The sequence below is a fragment of the Protopterus annectens genome, chromosome 3.part1, assembly GCF_019279795.1.
Source record: "Protopterus annectens isolate FY-2018-M chromosome 3.part1, PAN1.0, whole genome shotgun sequence".
Classification (NCBI taxonomy): Eukaryota; Metazoa; Chordata; order Ceratodontiformes; family Protopteridae; genus Protopterus; species Protopterus annectens.
The window spans coordinates 1,527,944,863-1,527,963,055 of NC_056732.1; the positions used below are offsets into that span (position 1 = coordinate 1,527,944,863).

The window sequence follows — 18,193 nt, forward strand, 5'->3', positions numbered from 1 at the left end:
CCCACTTTGACAGTATGTGTCTTGTCGGTGTACCTGTTGGCTACCCATCTGGTAATGTAAGGGTTAATTCCCAATTAGGAGAGTTTCTCTATAACACCAGAGTGGGGAATTGTGTGAAATGCTTTGGCTAGGTCAAGATAGACCGTATGCACTGTCTTTCCCTAGTCCAGGGCCTTGGTGACTATCTCAAAGTAGTCAACCATGTTTAACAGGCATGATCTACCTTTAACGAATCCAAACTGGGTTGGGTCCAGGGTCTGGACATTACCTATGTCTTTGTTAATAAGGTCCATAATGACTCTTTACATAGCCTTGCAGATGAGGCTAGTCAAGCTTATGTACCTATTCATAGATTCATAGATTAGTACTAGGCTAACTGCCCTTGTGGGCCATTTTAAGCCTAGCCAATTGCCTCATGTGAGAATTAAACCCTGCGCCTTATGTTTGTAAGATAAACACCTTAATCATTATGCCATTCTCCCACCAACTATTCCCAGCATCAGTTGATGGTCCCCCTTTGTGCAGAGGGATTACTGTTGCTGTCCTTCATTCTACTGGAACAAAGCCAGTTCTCAGGCTGTGGTTAAACAGGGATCCAAATGAGTCTGCTAAGCCATATTTTAAGTTGTTTAAAAGGCAATCTGGGATGTTGTCTAGTTCCACTGATGCCATCTTTTTGCATTGGAGAGCAACAGGATGCCTTGCTCTGAGATAATAGGCTGAGGAATGGTGGCAGGTATAATTTGGGGGATGACTGGAGGGGACAGGGGGGTGAAGTTCGCTCCAAATCTGTCAGCCAGCAGGCTGGCTATTACCTCCAGTTGAGTATGGGTGGTGCCATCCACAACTAGTTCAGCACATAGCTGGATATTCCCTTTTCAATTTCAGACATAGTTAAATAATACCTTGCAATTATCCTTAGTTAGGGAGGCTATTTTTGCTTGTAATTAGCTTTGGAGGACTTGACAAGATCTCTAATTTAAGTCCAAATTTCTGAGTGCAGTAGTTAAGGCAACAAATACACAAACGCTACCACTGCAAAACTGGCTCAGACGGTCCTAGGCCATAAAGACTCCCAAAATACCACGAAGAAAAATCAAGTAAAAACTTCTTTTATTTGTAGTACAAAAGGAATAAGCCCTTTCATCCTGCTTAAAAGGACGTCATCAGATTCAACAATAAAATTGCATTGCAAGTGTTTATATAGATGTAAAAAATGAGGTAAAAGTGATGTATTAATTAAGAACTAATAAAAAATCATTTTTCAATAAAAGAAAAACATTAACAATTGCATATTAAAATATACATTAAAATACATGTGAAAAGTGTGTTTAAAAAGGTGTGTACTAAAAAATATATGTACTAAAAAGTGCTCAAGAGAGTCATACTGTTTGTACAGTCTCAAGGTCTATTTATCCTTAAATGGATAATATGGATACACCTCCTTCCTTTGGTTCTTTCACAGTCCATTTGTGGTCTAAACATATGGAAGGCACTGTAGCCCTGCATGTCCGTGGTGGTTTCTGCGCCTTTGAACCATGTCTCTGTAACTCCACAGATGTCAGCAACTTCCAAAGTGAGGAGTGTGCAGTTTCTTGTTTAGACTCCTAGAACTAAGCAGCACTACCTTGAGTTTATCTACAGAGGATTTTATGTTGGGAGGTTGGTTATTTTAACACTGCCTAAGAAAGGCAAAACAGGGGTGGCTAATGCCTTTGCCAGTATCTGAAAGCCTAAAGGAGACAGGTGCAGACCATCTCTGGCAAAGGAGCGTGGCCGGTAGACCATGTTTTCCCAACCTGACAGATTTTGGATCCCCTTGGCTGAGACCAGAAGCTAAGCCATTTGTTAAAGTCAATCATTTTTGTTTGTACTGTGGTATAATCCTTGCAGAAGGTAGAATACAGCTTTTACATACAAAGCTCTACTATTTTTCTTAGGTTCATAGGTCTGTACTAAGCTAACTGCCCTTGCGAGCCATTTTAAGCCTAGCCAATTATCCCTTGTGAGAATCAAACCCTGCACCTTGTGTTTGTAAGGCAAACACCTTAACCATTAGGCCACCCTCCCAACCCTTGTCTCATTCTTGAAATAAACACAAACATGTTTTAGTTTAGCTTGTTTTTTTATACAACACAAACATATTATCTGGCCTAGCTTGCTCAGAAGCAATGTCTAAAATACAGAAATACATTCCAATACTTAGCACTATATCTGTTAACATTTTTTTTTTTACTTATTAACTTATAAGTTAAACATTTACTTGTTTAAGAAAAGGGGTATAACATATTTGAGTTGCAGATGTTCTAGATAACCATTTGATTACTTTTAGATTAGCACCGAGAAGTAATTTAGTAGGGTAGACATGAGGTCCCGGAAAAATTAGTGCTAAGTTAGAAATGCTCTTACTAGTTAAGTGTTTGAATGGAAACACTTATTTTATGCAGGCAGGCAGGCAGGCAGACACACACACACACACACACACACACACACACAGACGCATTCTTTAGGTGTGCTTTTATTATTAATTAATTTGTACCATGTTTATTATTAAAGCCTTATATATAAAGTACAGTAAAATTGATTGTTACAGCTAGGAGCATTTTCTTTTTTTTAACCTGGAAACAGACTGGTTACTTATGGCCATTGTGAGTTGACATTATTTCTTTTTGCAAAAAATGTACAACCTTCTGAAGTATATTTTAATGATTTTAAATTACATTTCACTACCTGGAACAATTCTTAAAATCTTACAATGACTGTTTGTATTTTACACATTTTAGTTTAGAGTAAAATATATTTTTATTTATCTGTGCTAACTTTTGAAATAAAAGCTTAGCTAACTTTATATTAACAAGGTCAAGATTTATGCCTTATGAACTTTGCAGCAAATAACACCCATTTGCATTCATCTTACACACACACACACACACACACACACACACACACACACACATATATATATATATATATATATATATATATATATATATATATAGACAGATATATTAGTTTTTACTGTTTTTACTGTAATTAACAGACTTATTACTTAAGTTGTTTTATTTGTCCTCACCTGCATTAAAATTAGTTATTTATAATCATTTTTTAGTAAAATACCCTGTCAGTATTTTTTTGCCTAGTTAACTTTTTACAAAACAAAAACACAGTTGCATTAGTCCTACTTACCTGTAACAGTAGATGTCCAAATTCTTCACTGATACAGTGGCATTTTGGGTTATTTGCTAAGGTAGCACAGTACTGGCCAGCTTTCAAAAGTTCTGACTCCCCTCCCTATCTCTTCCTGTGATTCCTGTGACAGCTTGATTTGCTGACCATATCCTGACTTGAGCTGTCACAGGGAGTTAAATGTTCTGGCTTCTTCAATTCCACAAAGAAGGATTTTTGTTTGTTCTGCCCCTTGAAGGAAGATATCCTGTTATGGGAGAACGTGGGTACATGGAACACCATAGATATCCCATGCTTTAATTTGCCTCTGTCATCCCACTCTTTGAGAATCTGTGTAACAGCTTTATAATGTCTTCAGTTTCACAGCACAGTGCACATTTTTATAGCAGTTGCTACAATGAGCAAAGAATGACCGTGTAAGACTGTTGGCAGTGCCTAACAAGACAAACTACATGTCCCTGAGTCCTGGGGGGGTATCATAAATGTAAAGAAAAATGCCTCTGCCAAAGCACGAGAAGTTAAGCTTACGAATGTACATTGGCTTTCCCTTCCATTGATTCCAAGGCATGTAAATGAAAGTTTTACAAAGTGCAGGGCAGGTTTATGGGAACTAAACCATACTGAAACAACATTCTAGGGAGAAAATGAAAACAAGAGAAGAGTTCAACTGCAGGAGAAGGCAGACTTCAAGACGTTTTGTCCTTTTCAGTACATGAAATTTGGTAGTGGCATATTTCCAGTGGTGTCACTTTTCTGGAGAAATTAATAGCATTTAGTTTTGACAAAATGCTGATTTCTCATCCAGAATTGAAAACATATATCTGCCCCTTTATGGAAACCAAATACAACAAAACTTTGTAGCTTGTTGTATTTTAATGGTTGTGTGGACTAATTATAGTCTCTGTAAACAAGGGACTATCTGAAATGGCTGAATAGTTTAATTACCAAAATTTGTCAGATATAATATTTGGCATTCAGTTATAAACTGTAATTAAGTTGTACTTCTATGTTCAAAGTTAATGGAAGAACTACATCTTAAATTTCTGAATCTTAATTTACAATTTTCTTTTAACTTTTACGTTAAATGTTTTGGTTCTGATGTCACAACACTGATATTTATTACTTTGATGCATACTGCATTCCCTCGCCTCTGAGAAAATTAATATCTACGCATTTGCTGTGAAATTAATTTACTTAAACTATATGCAGTAAAATTCTAATAAGTAAACAAGCAATACACTTGACATAATTTCTAAAAGAAAAAAACAGAAATAAAAATACTGTGAAGATGTAATAAAAAAACTAATGACAACCAAAATATAACCTGTGTCTTCATTAGTGTCATGAAATATCATAAAATAATAGTTTCATGCCCTTTTGCATGAACACTCCCTCCAACCCAGTATAACGCCCTTCTGATCACGTACGCCAACTTAAATGATAGAAGAAGTAATAAAAATGCCTATAAAACTACGATTATTACCTTTTTTTCATTCTGAGAAGTAATTCAGTTCCAAACAAAAATTGTCTCCAACCATGGAATAATGACTTTCTGACTGAATATACCTTAGGTGCTTGACTTGTGACCAACTAAAAGAAAAAAAATATATTCATGGTAATATATTTTACCTTGTTTAATTTACAAAAACACTGCTTCTCACAATCCAAACTGTTTAATTGTGATCAAGTGGCTGAAAGGGTTGGGAGGAGTGTGTAGTCAGAAGCATTGAAACAGAGTGTGCACTCCAAAATTCCTCCAATGAGAATAACACCTTTCTGACTAAGGACATCGCTACTTATCTGAAATACTGTAAATCTGTCTCTCTGCTGTCTTTCTCAATGTTACTTCTTCTTCTGGCTTTTTCCCGGATAGGGGTCGTCACAGTGGATCACCTGTCCGCTCATGATTGGCAGTGGAGTTTTACGGTGTCGAGTTGCCAGCCCGGTGCCCAACCTTCCACAGAAGGTACACACATGCACACACTCACACCTAGGGTCAATTTAGAGTGTCCAATCCACCTACATCATGTCTTTGGGATGTGAGAGGAAACTGGAGCACCCAGAGGAAACCCACGCGACCACAGGGAGGACATGCAGACTCCGCACAGAAGGCACCCCAGCCGAGAATCGAACCGGAGAACCTCTTGCTGTGAGGTGGCAACGCTAACCGCTGCACCACCGTGGCCGCCCTATTCACATGAAAAGGTCACTTTATCCTTGAGAAAGATTATTTAACTTGCACAATATTCATGCACTGGTGAAAACTTACTAATGAATGCCACCCTAAAGGTAACTGTTTGAAATATCGGGTACCAGCTAGAGCGAGTCCCCAAATACCGAAAATGAATAGTTGAAGGATCTGACTTGCACATACGACTTCAAGATGCCATTTCACAGAACATTCCCTTTTCTCTGAGGTATGGTAATCTCGGAGCTGGTACATATAAGTTCAGCATCGGTGTGTGGGGCCTGTCTCCCTGCAAAAAGAAGTTTTAAGGAGAACAGCAATTTTCAGGATTCGCTCTTCACCTGTGATTTCAGTCTTTTTTATTTTTTCAGCAAGCCGGCACTCAACATTTTGAGTGCTGAAATTTCAATAGGGAGCTCTTTTAAAACCAGTGCTTAATTTTTATTTTACAGTTATCTTATTCTTTGTTTTAAAGTTATTTGCCTGTGTAACATTTTTTCCCCAGGCCTTCAATGCAAACAGTTTATATCCTGTCAGACCATCTTGATAAATAAATAAATAAGTTAAGTAAATAAATAAGTAAATAAATAAATATCTGAAGGAGGTCAAGAAAACTTGCCAAAAATGTGTATATGCCATAGTACTTCAGCTACAGAGAAAAACACACACTCGCGCACGCACACACACACACACACACACACACACACACACACACACACACACACACACACACAGACTGTTTTTTTATCTATATCCTGTCCTAGACAAGTGATAGGAAAACCAGCAGGAGTTACTGAAAAAGTTCCTGTTGCTGTGTGTCCGTGCATGCACACACACAGAATGCCATTATTGCCAGCAAATGTAAAATTATTTTGATTCGAAGGGTGCACAACTTCTTAGTGATTTACTTATCTATCCTTCCATTTTTTTTTGTTGACTGGGTTAGTTGTACTAAGCTAGTGACCTCTCTCAGTGGAGCCTCGAGGTGGTATTTATACTACCAGGGGAAAGTTGGCCACTGTAAAAAATCACATTAAAAGTTCCATTATTTAGACATCCTTGACATCAGCTACTTTTAAATCAAAACTGTTTGTAAATGATGTGACATTTGCACAGGTTCTATGTGAATATTATTTTACATACATAGCACACACACACACACACACACACACACACACACACTCTCAGAACTGTGGCCCAAATAAAGTTTTTGGGTTGATATCTTTGATTAGAGTGCAATGGAAAAATTGCACTTTCTGCATTTAGTTTGCTTCCAGCAATGTACTGCAATGCCACAGAAACAAAAGAACCCCCCCCCCCCACTTCAGGCCATGATCTGGCCCCAGTGCACCTACAGTCATTGAGGGAGTTGTCCCAGCAACACGTAATGTACATAATGCATACCACGTTACTGTGGATCAGATCTAGCTGCAGGACTCTAAATGCTGGCTGGCTGTATTACAGTCCTCCTAATGGGTAACATTTGACTTTTTTATTTAACAATATAATGAAATATTTAGGTACTACAACTGAACAGTTCACACTGTATTAAAACGTAAGCATTTAAGATTTTACATTTACATTTTCCTTCCACTACTAATTGCAGGCAGATTCAAACAGAGTTCTGCTGGCAAAAGATAACAGTGGTGCTGCTGCTGGATGCCAGGATAACTTGAAATCCTCTGTAAAGGACTTAGCTTGATAACTAAAAATGTGTACTGTTTATTCTGCAGTCTGGAAAACAATACATTTTCAAATTCAGAACATGTATGGCAGATGCTGACTCTGAGCCATGATGGACTTCTTGTGGATAAACAAGTCCTTTTGACACTATGCCTTACAGGCGGGTGGCTGAGAAATAAAAGGGTATAAGGTTAAGACCTCAAACAATGGAATGAAGTCGACAGTAAACTGGCTATCTGTGCCAAAGCAGAGTATGGTTGTTAAGTGGACCTTTGAGAAGTAAGAAAGTAAGAAGTGACACTTGCAGGGTACACTGCTGGATTGAATCAGTCCTGTTTTATACATTTCCATCAACTATCAAACAAGGTTTGGACAGCAAGATCACCATATATGCTGATAATATAAAGGCTAAGGCAGAGATTGTAACTGCTTGTACTGTTAGCAGATCTGGTGCACAATATTTACATTACTGTGATATACGACTAAAGAATCTCTGCTGCCAGAAGTACAGAGATTTAAGGTCAGAAACACAGACAACTTGATATATTCAAGTTAAGTCAGCACTGAAGAAACTGTGTCATTTTTAAGAGATTCTTAATGTAGTTAGGAATTAAAGGGAAGGATGTAGTTCTATTTGTTTCTGTTTTTTTACTAAAGTACTTTCAGCTTGTTTGCAAAATGTTATTTGCTATTCATAATGCATATTTCCCATTGAAAACCTCAGATTTATTTCAAGTCCCTTGTATTTTCCTGGGCTGAGCCTGAAATGGTCCATCTGGCTCCAAGTTCGTCCCAGGTTAACACATGAAAATAAATACATGTATACGAACAGCAAGATTATATTCTTTGTATGTTTCATCAATCTTAATATGACCTATAGTACGGCAGAATAGGATAAGGATATGTGGATAATAATTGACCTCACACTGAAATCAATCTACATGGTGAGAAAGGCAATGATGAAGGCCAGTAAGCAGCTAGAGCAAATAAAGCAGCGATGACTATACAGAGTCAACAGACTACTGCATACAATTCTGGAGGTCTTACAGACAAAAGGAAATTAAGCTGATTGGTTAAAAGTGTGGTATGCAAAGTTAAAAAATAGTGAAGGCTATACAAGGGGTGGCATGTGAACAGAGACTTGGAAAGTGGGCATATACACATCAGAAGCCACAAAAACTGGGAATGACTAGAGCACACCAAAACAAAATCTGTGGATGAAGCGCAAGAGAAAAGGGAGAAAAATCAACATGGGAGGCAGCTGGAAGGGGAATGCTCCAACCAGACTTGGAAAAATAAGCCAGCTCCATGGTTCACGAAGTATAGCAACAGAGGCCCCCCATGCCTCAGATTGTGACCCAGACAACTGGAGTAGTGTCTTCAGTATTGGAGGGGGCCTTATGAGGTGAGGAAGGACTGAATTGGTGGAGCCTGCTCACCTCCCACAGGGGTAGAAGAATTGGTCATGTATGCCTTGGCATACTCTGTGTGATGGAATCACCAGCTATAGAGAACACATATTTGACAGACTGCGTCCCTGGAGCATGTTTGTGTCTTTCGGCTTTTCCCAGTTAGGGGTCGCCACAGCGGAACTCCGGTCCACTAATGATTGGCAGTAGATTTGGACATGCTGGCTTGCCGGGCCTAACGCACAACCTTCAACAAAGGAACACCCATTCACGCATGTCGCCACACAGAAGACGCTCTAACTGAGAATCGAACGGGCAACGTCTAACTGTGAGGCGACAACGCTACCACAGCACCACCACCGTAGTCTGTCCCTGGAGCATCTATTCCTAAAACTATCACCTTTTCAACAGATGGCAGGAGATCTTTTACTGCTCCCTCCTCTAGAACTGGCTAGTGGCTCCCATCATATCCAGCCTGACTCCTCCAGCACCAGGTCCCAACTACTTCAACTCTGACAGGTTGAGGTGTAGTCAGGCCTGCTTCCCTATACACAATGCAGCCAACAATTTATTCAGAACAAAGATCCTGTACTCAACAGAATTATTAGTATGACAAGTATTGAAATTTAGTACACAATAACAACATTAAAACAAAAAATATATACAGTTTATTGATCAGACACAGGTGACTTCGTATGATGAAGGCTAGTTTAGCTGTATAATTAAGAATACACTAGATTCAGTGTCTCAGAGTAGCATGGCACAGAAAATAAAAAGTGTTACACAAAATGAAAGATAAAATTAGCTAGGTTTCTTTTCAAATGAAACCAGTGTTCCCAACTCCACCAGTACTCTATTTTCTCAAATATGCAGACACAACATTAAAGGGGAGAAAAGTACCCTAAAGTAAAAAGTCCCAGGGTTCATCTGATGAGCTGGCATTTGGCTTGAACCCTAAAGAATCTTTTCATTCTTATCTACAGATACCTTCATTACTGCTAAAGTCTCTTGTGTTTCCCTTAGCAAGTACAACCCTGATGCTGCAAGTTACTGTCATAGCTCATAGTAGAACACTACCTTACAATTTACTTATTCATATTTGGTACCTGGTACTTGAGTAGGTGAAGCTAAACTTTCCATACACAGCCCATTTCATACAGTGACATGGTTATTTTACAACCCATGGGCATTTACACCACACATTATACAATTCACTAGTGTATTTGGTTTTACTTTCCTATCTTACTTTCACTTTTAGCACAGTGAACACAGCATCATGCACAGCTCTCAACCTTCCAACTCCAGAATAAGATTCAAAACCAGAAATAATCAGGGACAAACAAAGGATACTTTTAACCATATTAATACTATTACCTCGATAAAGTTGACAATAAAAAAAAATGTAAATTAAAACACAATTCCTGAAGTAAAATAAGTATTTATTAAGTATAATTCATTGACTTTCTCCCCATATCAGCAGTTTCAGGAGGGATTAGGAAAGACTGAGCAAAATTTTGGAGTAAAAATCAGAACAATTTGAGGGGCATGTTGTCAAGTATAGTGCTGACCCAGCTATACTTGCTTCTGTAAGTGCCTGCCAAGTTAATGTACTTCTAAAGTCCACAGAATAACATAGTGATTATATGACATGGACTTCTAAACCAGAATAAATACATTTCTACACAAACATGTAAAATCAAGCTTATGTTTTCACACCAATTATGAGCCTCTAAAAACAAAAAGCAGAAGGCATTAACATTTTATTTTTCACTTATACAAGCAGTTAAATGAAAATAAGGGCTGCTCTACCCTGCTGAAAATCACTTTCAGTATTTACCAGTTATGGTCACAATTCCACCAGTGTCTCTGGCTTCCCTCAAACCACCACAGTCAAACGGAGAGTTCCTGATTTGCTTTGTCAGTCTGAAAGCCATTCCATCTTTCCCTTCCTTGTAATGTTGTCATACGACTTCCTGCTGAGTCACGATAGCTACTTAACAATGAACTCTGTCACTACTTCCATTCCCACTGCAAACTTGAAAACTATCATTATCACATTATTTTATGGTACCTTCCCAATTGCTTCTCCTCCATTATACTGTTTAAATTTAATTACTTCAAGAATATCTGCAAAGCAGCTCCAATCCTCTTTCCTTTCCTTCATTAAACTGTATTGAATCTATAAACCTTCATTAGACTGTATTTCCTCATCCCTGGATCTGTTGCAACATGTTTTTCCCTTTCACTGAACTGTTACTATCGAGCAGCTGTTATTCTCCCCCTCTCGGTTTACAGATGCTACGTTCTCCATATCTTCACACTAAACACCAACACTTGCTATTTACCATTCACATCAGACTTTCAGTTATAAAACATATGTATTCAAAAACACTGCTAAAAGTGCTTTCTCTGTTAACAGAGATGCAAGCTCTTCCTAGCCCCTACGTTAACATAGTGTATGCATTGTTCACTGGTAACAGTAACTTTAGCACAAATTTAAAAAGATACTTGCTGACATCTCAGCAGTACATTTGTTTTTTTTTTTTTTTTTAATTCATTTTCTGATAAATTGGTGGTGTTATATTCTAATATGGCATCCGCAAAAAGTGAGCTACACTTCATCCTGTTTTAATGTTTACTTCTTGCTACCTGCGGTTTTGAATATTAAAAATAATTTAGTCACTCTTTAAAAATATATTGTCTACCATGACTGCTGCTTTTCTTATGTATTCCTGATCTGATTACAAAAGTCAGCAGGATGAAGAGGACACATTCTCACTATTGTTAAAATCTGGCCCAGCTGCTGCCTTACGCGTCTATAATTAAGGATGGGGGAGGGGTTATGCTAGCATCCCTCTCGCCATTCTTTTTTCAAAAACAAAGATGCCTTCTATAGTGTCTAACATCTTTTCACTAGTCTAATATTAAAGCATCAATGCACATATGTTCTGCTTTATCCATCTTTTCTAGCAGAAATTCACTCTGCTGCTGGTGCATACTTTCTCTTGCTGCTACCTTTTAATTACCTCAGCACCATTTAATATAAAATACTCCAATAAGTGTACTTACTCACCTGGTCTGTGAATCTCTCTCCCTCTTCTTTATTAAACCATGTAGGTCAATTCCTCTTCTGGCTGTAGTTGAATGCTAAGCACGGAAACCCCACCTGTGTCTCCTTGTTAACTTGAACATAAATGCATTTTTTGTCGCTATGCACACCACACTGTAAAAGGATATTCCAATATAGGGGAATCCATAAACAGTTATTCAAACAACTTTAAATCTTTAATGGCACACACTTGTCAATAGACAAAAGCAATGGTCCATATACATCTGTCTTACAACATTTTCACTGGGCTTTTAATGTACACCTACTTTGTTACGCAATTGTCCAAAGGCAGTGCTAGGTGTTCTCATTCTGTACAAAGCAAAAACCTAAAATTTGCATAGTGTTCAATCTGTGCTGATGTTTTCATAGACACTGCACGGCATGTACGCATATACAAAAGCATTTCAAATTTTATCTCATTAAAAAATATTAAGTCCCTCCATCACATTGCTGGGTTGGAGGCCAGGTTGTTGTCAAACAGTGCTGTTAGTATTCAGGCAGCAATACTTGTCTCGAGTTTAAGAGTTCCCAGCGCTGTACTCTAAACTACATATGTTTTTTGTTGCTATAGTGAAGACACGAAGCGTGGGTGTGCCTGTATTTAAATATATTACACAGTATGAAGTATTTATGCTCCAAACGTCAACGATTCTGAGATGTCTTTAATCTCAATGTACGATGTTCCACATTGTCTTAATTCTGTCATCATGACAGGGATGGTCTCACTCTTCAAATGACACATTCCAGTAACAGTGTTTTTCCTCCAAGCCTTCTGCGTGTAGTGTGCGTAAAGGTGAATGCCCCTTACAGACTCATTCTATACCCTCTGCCACCAGGTTTTGTTTCAGCCCAGACGTACCCTCTAAAAACGAACCCATAAAGACTCGTCGTCATATATGCTGTGCTTCTATGAACTCAGCTTCCTAAGGGAATATTCCACAATTGACTTTCTCAGCATTACTGCAGACTCATGCACTTCTCCGAATACAGTCTTGTTTCCATTAGATCTCCTTTGTTATGTATGTCCTCGCATTTGTCATTAGCTTGGGTTCGTTCGGATACTCGTTAAGGGCCACGTCCCGTGCTGCTTCAGTTTGCTCCCTAACAACTAATACTTCACCCGTAACAATTTTCCAAACAACATTTGAAGGGATCTAATCGTTTCATCCACAAAAAGAACAGGACACGAAATAACTGTTACTGCCACAAAATACAGCAACCAAATGCTATCAGATCCCACCACAACACTGAACAGTGCAGCCCCCGTTTGACGTCAAAAGCACGTTCCCCGCCCCATCTTACGTATATTTGACAGTTTCAGTTTGTGTGCATGCTTGTATCTTGCTGAAATAGCAACGTTGAAAAAAGATTATCTCAAGAAAAATATACACACACACGGAGTTATCTGTTAAGGGCGCTTGTCGCTATCTTTTCACCTGTTTTACTTGCTTTGGTAAGTCGGTAGACTACTTAGTATGATCCTATTTACATTCAGGCACATATCTCAACTTCTTAGCACAAGAAATCTGGACTAAGTTAAAATAATGGGGGGGGGGGGGGGTGACTGCGACATGGGCCTAGAATTAGGGACATATAGTTTAATTAATTGCTTTTACAAAGTTGCTAGAATACATAGCTCTCAACCTTTCATCTCCAAAACGAGGAACACTAGCCCTCATAACGTGGAACAAATGGGCAAAATGTGGAACGCATATTAATGGCTTACTAACAATTTAGGGTTACCATCTGTCCGACTTTGCGAGGGACAGTCCCTCTTTAGGCAGTTGTGTCCTGACAAAAAATTGTAAAAATGGCAAATGTCCTGAGATTTTAGGACAAAATTGTTTCCTATATTTTATGTAATAGTTGCATAAAACAGTTATTCTGCAACTAAAACACCTAAATGTTATAATAAACAGAATAAGCAACTAAAATGCTACAAGAATAAGCTTTTATTTAGGCAAAAAAAGTTAAGGTCTATCCTTTGTACTGATCGTGGGTATGTGTCGGCCTGTAAAATCTGATGTTTGAACCAAAAATGTCCCACTTTGGCCATTTGAAAAGGTGGCAACCCTATAACAATTTCGGGTCTATATTATAAGCTCGACTGTTTAAAAGTTCAAATGCATAAGGATCGAACTCTTAAATAATCGAAATAAAATAAAACTATCCCTACAAGAAAAAAAAACTAACAAGTGTAGGGGGTACCCCCCCCCTTCCACTTAAATATGCCATCTCCGAGAACGCACTACATTGAAGTAAACAGAAAACTCCCCCTATGAAAATTTTCCGTTTAAACATTCCATGTACTGCGTTTTCGGTAATCTCGTGTGGACAATATCGTATTCGATATTGTCAGACTTCCAGATTATAATATAGACCCAACAACTTCAACTAGGAAGGTCATAGGATGGTTAAAATATGCTGGTTTTACTTATAAAGAAGATCTTTTAATGAATTAATATGATTCATTTATATTTACAATGGAATAGATTTTACTTAAAAAATTCCTGACACTGAATGTGTGACAGTCTTTCAATGTGGAACTTTGAGGAACGTGATTGAACTTTTTAAGACCCCAAATGAGGTATGTTCCTCGTAATGAGATACACTTGAGAGGTATGCTAGAATAACAAGTTTTGCGTTAGCTTGTATTTTCTGAAGGCTATGAAGTTTGAAACTCAAATGTTTATTACTTAGTGACGTCAATCTTTAATGATTTGTCAGAAAAGCACAACTTTTATGAGGAACAGACTACAAATGTGAGAAGAAAAATCGGGACATTCCGTGAGAATCTGGGTGGTTTCGAGCTTTTCAACAGTGTTTTAGGCTGATCCACTGATGGCTCAGGCTTCATTGGGTATGGGTGAGATGGTTCCTTGCAATTTTTATTTGCAGTTCTGTGCCGATTGGGACGCTCATAGCTGTTCACTGTCCTGGTTTTGTGTCGTATGGTCCTCCTGAAATGTTTAACTTTTGGCAAATCACTGTGGGCATCACTACCAATAGTGCTGCCTAACTTTCCTACTTATTCTTTAGAAAATGATTGTTGATGCAAAATCTGGGCTGTCTGTTAGCACATAAAGAAATACTAAAATATAAGTGGATTTTCTGTAGTAGAATTATTTCAGACATTATTTCTTAGCATCCCAGGCCAGAAAATATATTTGTGTTCTGTGAGAATTATTTCTGAGCAAGTTGGGCGAGAGGAAATTGTTCTGTAAAACATGCAACTGCATTTTGCAGGTTTAGTAAATGAGACACATCTATGCTTTGTCTGTTACTGCTTAACTAGGGCAGAATAGTAGAACTTTATAGGAAAAATTTGAAGTGTAAACAAAAAACACTGTAAAGTATAATTAGACTGCATTTTTTATGTTTTTTTATGTAACCTTGGATATAACAAGTGTGTGAAAGAGAAAAATCACTGCACATATGGAGATCATGTGAAACCTGCTCGGAGTTTGAGAAGGTTCTGACTAAAAGTTTCAGCTATCACTAAACGAATGCATGCTGTTGCCATTGGCTTCAGAATATGAATTTTAATTGGAAAGAATATTTCAGAAGGTACAACAAGCTGGCTCATGCTTTGTTTCATGTATTTTAGTCTTCATAATCTGACATGTAAGATTTGCTTTTCAATAGCTTAAGTTGCTGTTAATACTATTCTGGACCAAGAAAACTACTTACCATAGCATGATTTGTGTTTTAGTGAACTTCATAGACATGCAGTTATACATTTTACATTGGCACAACAGACTAGTTTTTGTAAAAAGAAACTATCATTTTATCTCATCTGCCTGCAAAATTTATGAAGTGGTGAGAAGGAAGAGCAAGGACTGGTCATATTTCCTATAGTAACCTAATGATTATACCTCTGAAAATTATGATGGAGAGATAATCCGAAGATGAGGAGGGTAAGACAGCTGGTCCTTTGTTCACGAAAGTTTGCACAATGGGCAATATATGACACTGAAGTCTTTGGTACTGATTTTGGTTCAATCTATCCTCCAAATGTACAGACTGTGAGCACATTTTACTTTTTTAATTGCATACTAGCAGTGAACTTTGTTAAGACTTTAAAGGGTGTTTCCCTTGCATTAAATTGTATTAAATTAATACTTTTCAGGCTTGAAAAGCATTAATGGTCTTGTACAGCAGGCAATGAAATAACCACTTTGTGCATGGCAGGAATATACAGAAAAGAAATGCACAAAATCATTTTTAACTGTCATATATACAGAACTTTGCCAAATGGGGGTGGGAGACAACAATACAGTATCTTGCCATGAGCAGTAATATATTATAGCAAGAAAACCTAAAAGTTTAACTTCGAATCAGCAGAGTCCCAACTGGTAAATGTAAGTCTAAAGCAGTACCATGTGTGATTTCATTACACGGTCTTTGTTCAGAATTGTCTGAGAGAGACAGTTGAGAACTCAGATGACTAAAATGTGTTTTCCCAAATAAACTGGTTAAGTGTTTACTAAATGTAAGCATTGACACATCAAAATAAACTCCATTCGGAGATAGAAAAAATGTGTTGCATGAGACATGCACTGTGCAGGATGCTGGCTAAAATTAAATAAATCCACTTCTTTTCTCTGCAGACTGTTCAAATGACTGTAAACTAACTTTTGTATGAGAACTGTTCTTTAAGGTAATGCCTCTGCAGACACTGTTTCCCTAGAGTTATAGCATTCAGCTTCTGTGATGTGTTTACCAGAACTCTGACTTTTAGGATGTATGCTTATCAGGAGAGAAAAAATAAAGGACACTGCTTGTATCTGTGTTATGTAAAGAGAGATTTTAAATTATAAATGTGTTATTTTATATATATATATATATATATATATATATATATATATATATATATATATATATATATATTTGCAGGCTTTCATACTTCATACAATGTGAAAAAAACACCCAATACCAGTTTTAAAGGTCGGGTGTAATTTACCAAGTGATTCATATAGTTCAGTGTTTTTAGTAGTTTGTATAGCACATAATGACTTGTGAGAACATAATTTTAATCCCATCTAGTGTCACATTTCAAGATGCCAGATTTGAATTCTGCCAATTCTGCATGATTCTTATGAAGACCTTTAGCATAAATTGTGTATAGCTGCATGTTTTTTGAAGTTAATTGAGGTGTTTCAGTAACAAATACTTTCCATATAATTTTTGTAAAAGGTTTTTGCAAATTTGTGCATCATAGGTAATTGAAAATGAAAAGCACATATGCATGGAGACACACATACACACCTTCAGTTCACCTCAACATACATAAGTGCTCACACTGACAGAGATAAGTATTTTCTTAGCATGGTAATCTTAGGTTTATGCAAATTTGTTTAGGTTTATTTTACATAGCATCTTTTAATGCCATAGGCTTCATAAAAAAATTACGTGCAAAAGCTTGTCTTTTGTGAGATGTGAACCACAAAATTTAATTGCAAAGGTCGAATTTACACAAGATTGTCGGGTTTGCTTTCAGAATATAACAAGAATTCAGATACAGTCAGGATTTGGTTTCTTTTGGAGCATTATGCATCTGCAGTATGTGAAAATAAACACTTAGATTTAATAAACTCTGTGTAGGCTTCGTGAGAAGCCTACAAAGACTTTATGCGTGTGGTGATACGCTGTGAGCAGCAGCGCTCATTGCACATTCATGTCACTCAACATGAAGTTTTATGGCTAGCAACAGTGATGGCAGCCAGGAAACTGTGTAAGCAAACACAGGTAGCAATCCTGTTTAAATAAGAGCACTGAAGTCTGCAGTTTTGTGTGGAATGCCAGAATGGATCACTATGGCTTAACAGGTAACTGAATCTTTTAGTGCAAGATATCTGGATAAAGGCCAACATAGTGGGGGGGGGGGGAGCAATGACCCAGAAATAGGGACATGTATGACATATTTGTCCATTACAAATGTACTAGAATAACCAGGGGGTTGTGTTAAGATGCATGTTGTGAAGGATTTGAAGTCTGAAACTTAAATCTATGTAATTATTGAGTAACATCAGTCCTGAGATCATCCCAGTGATAAGGCAGAAAACCACAGCTTCGATAAGGAACACACCAAAAGATATACAAGGCAAAAGCTGGGCATTCTGTGAAAATCTGGACAGTCATCAGGTATGATGAAGTATATGGTCCAAGCACAGTACAGGACAGTGTATCTACAGTGCACATTATTCTGAAATCCTATTCCTGGCATTCTGTACTAAAGTTGTGTAAATGATCTATAAGGCTACATGGACTGCCATGTAAAATAAACACTCAGGGGAAGTGTGTGTATTGAACAGGGACACACAGATGAATTACAGGAATGAACACAGGGAAAAGGACAGGTGAAACAACCTAATGTACAGCAGATGAGGGCATGTCAATGGAAGACGGTTGTAGCAACAACACCAGTCACATATCAATCTGCTACAGTAGGGACTGCACAGTGAAAATGTGGGTTATGTGACTGTCACACAAGGTGACAACAATGGGGAGGATGCCTGTGTGAGATAGGACACCTATCAGGGATGTTGCATAAAATGTGGTAGGATGCATATTTTGAAGCTCTGCCAACTGATTTGCCTGAATATGAGTGTAATCTCA

The 18,193-nt window shown here is 37.7% G+C and overlaps 1 protein-coding gene across 1 annotated transcript in view; it reads right to left on the reverse strand.

Moving 5' to 3' along the window:
* Positions 1 to 12,837, reverse strand: part of LOC122798552 (autophagy-related protein 9A-like) — a 1,381,959-nt gene extending 1,369,122 nt beyond the window's left edge. The window contains exon 1 of the mRNA XM_044067604.1: positions 11,540 to 12,837. The gene's annotated coding sequence lies outside the window, so the exon portion shown is untranslated. The remainder of the gene's footprint in view (positions 1 to 11,539) is intronic.
* Positions 12,838 to 18,193: the final 5,356 nt, after the last annotated feature.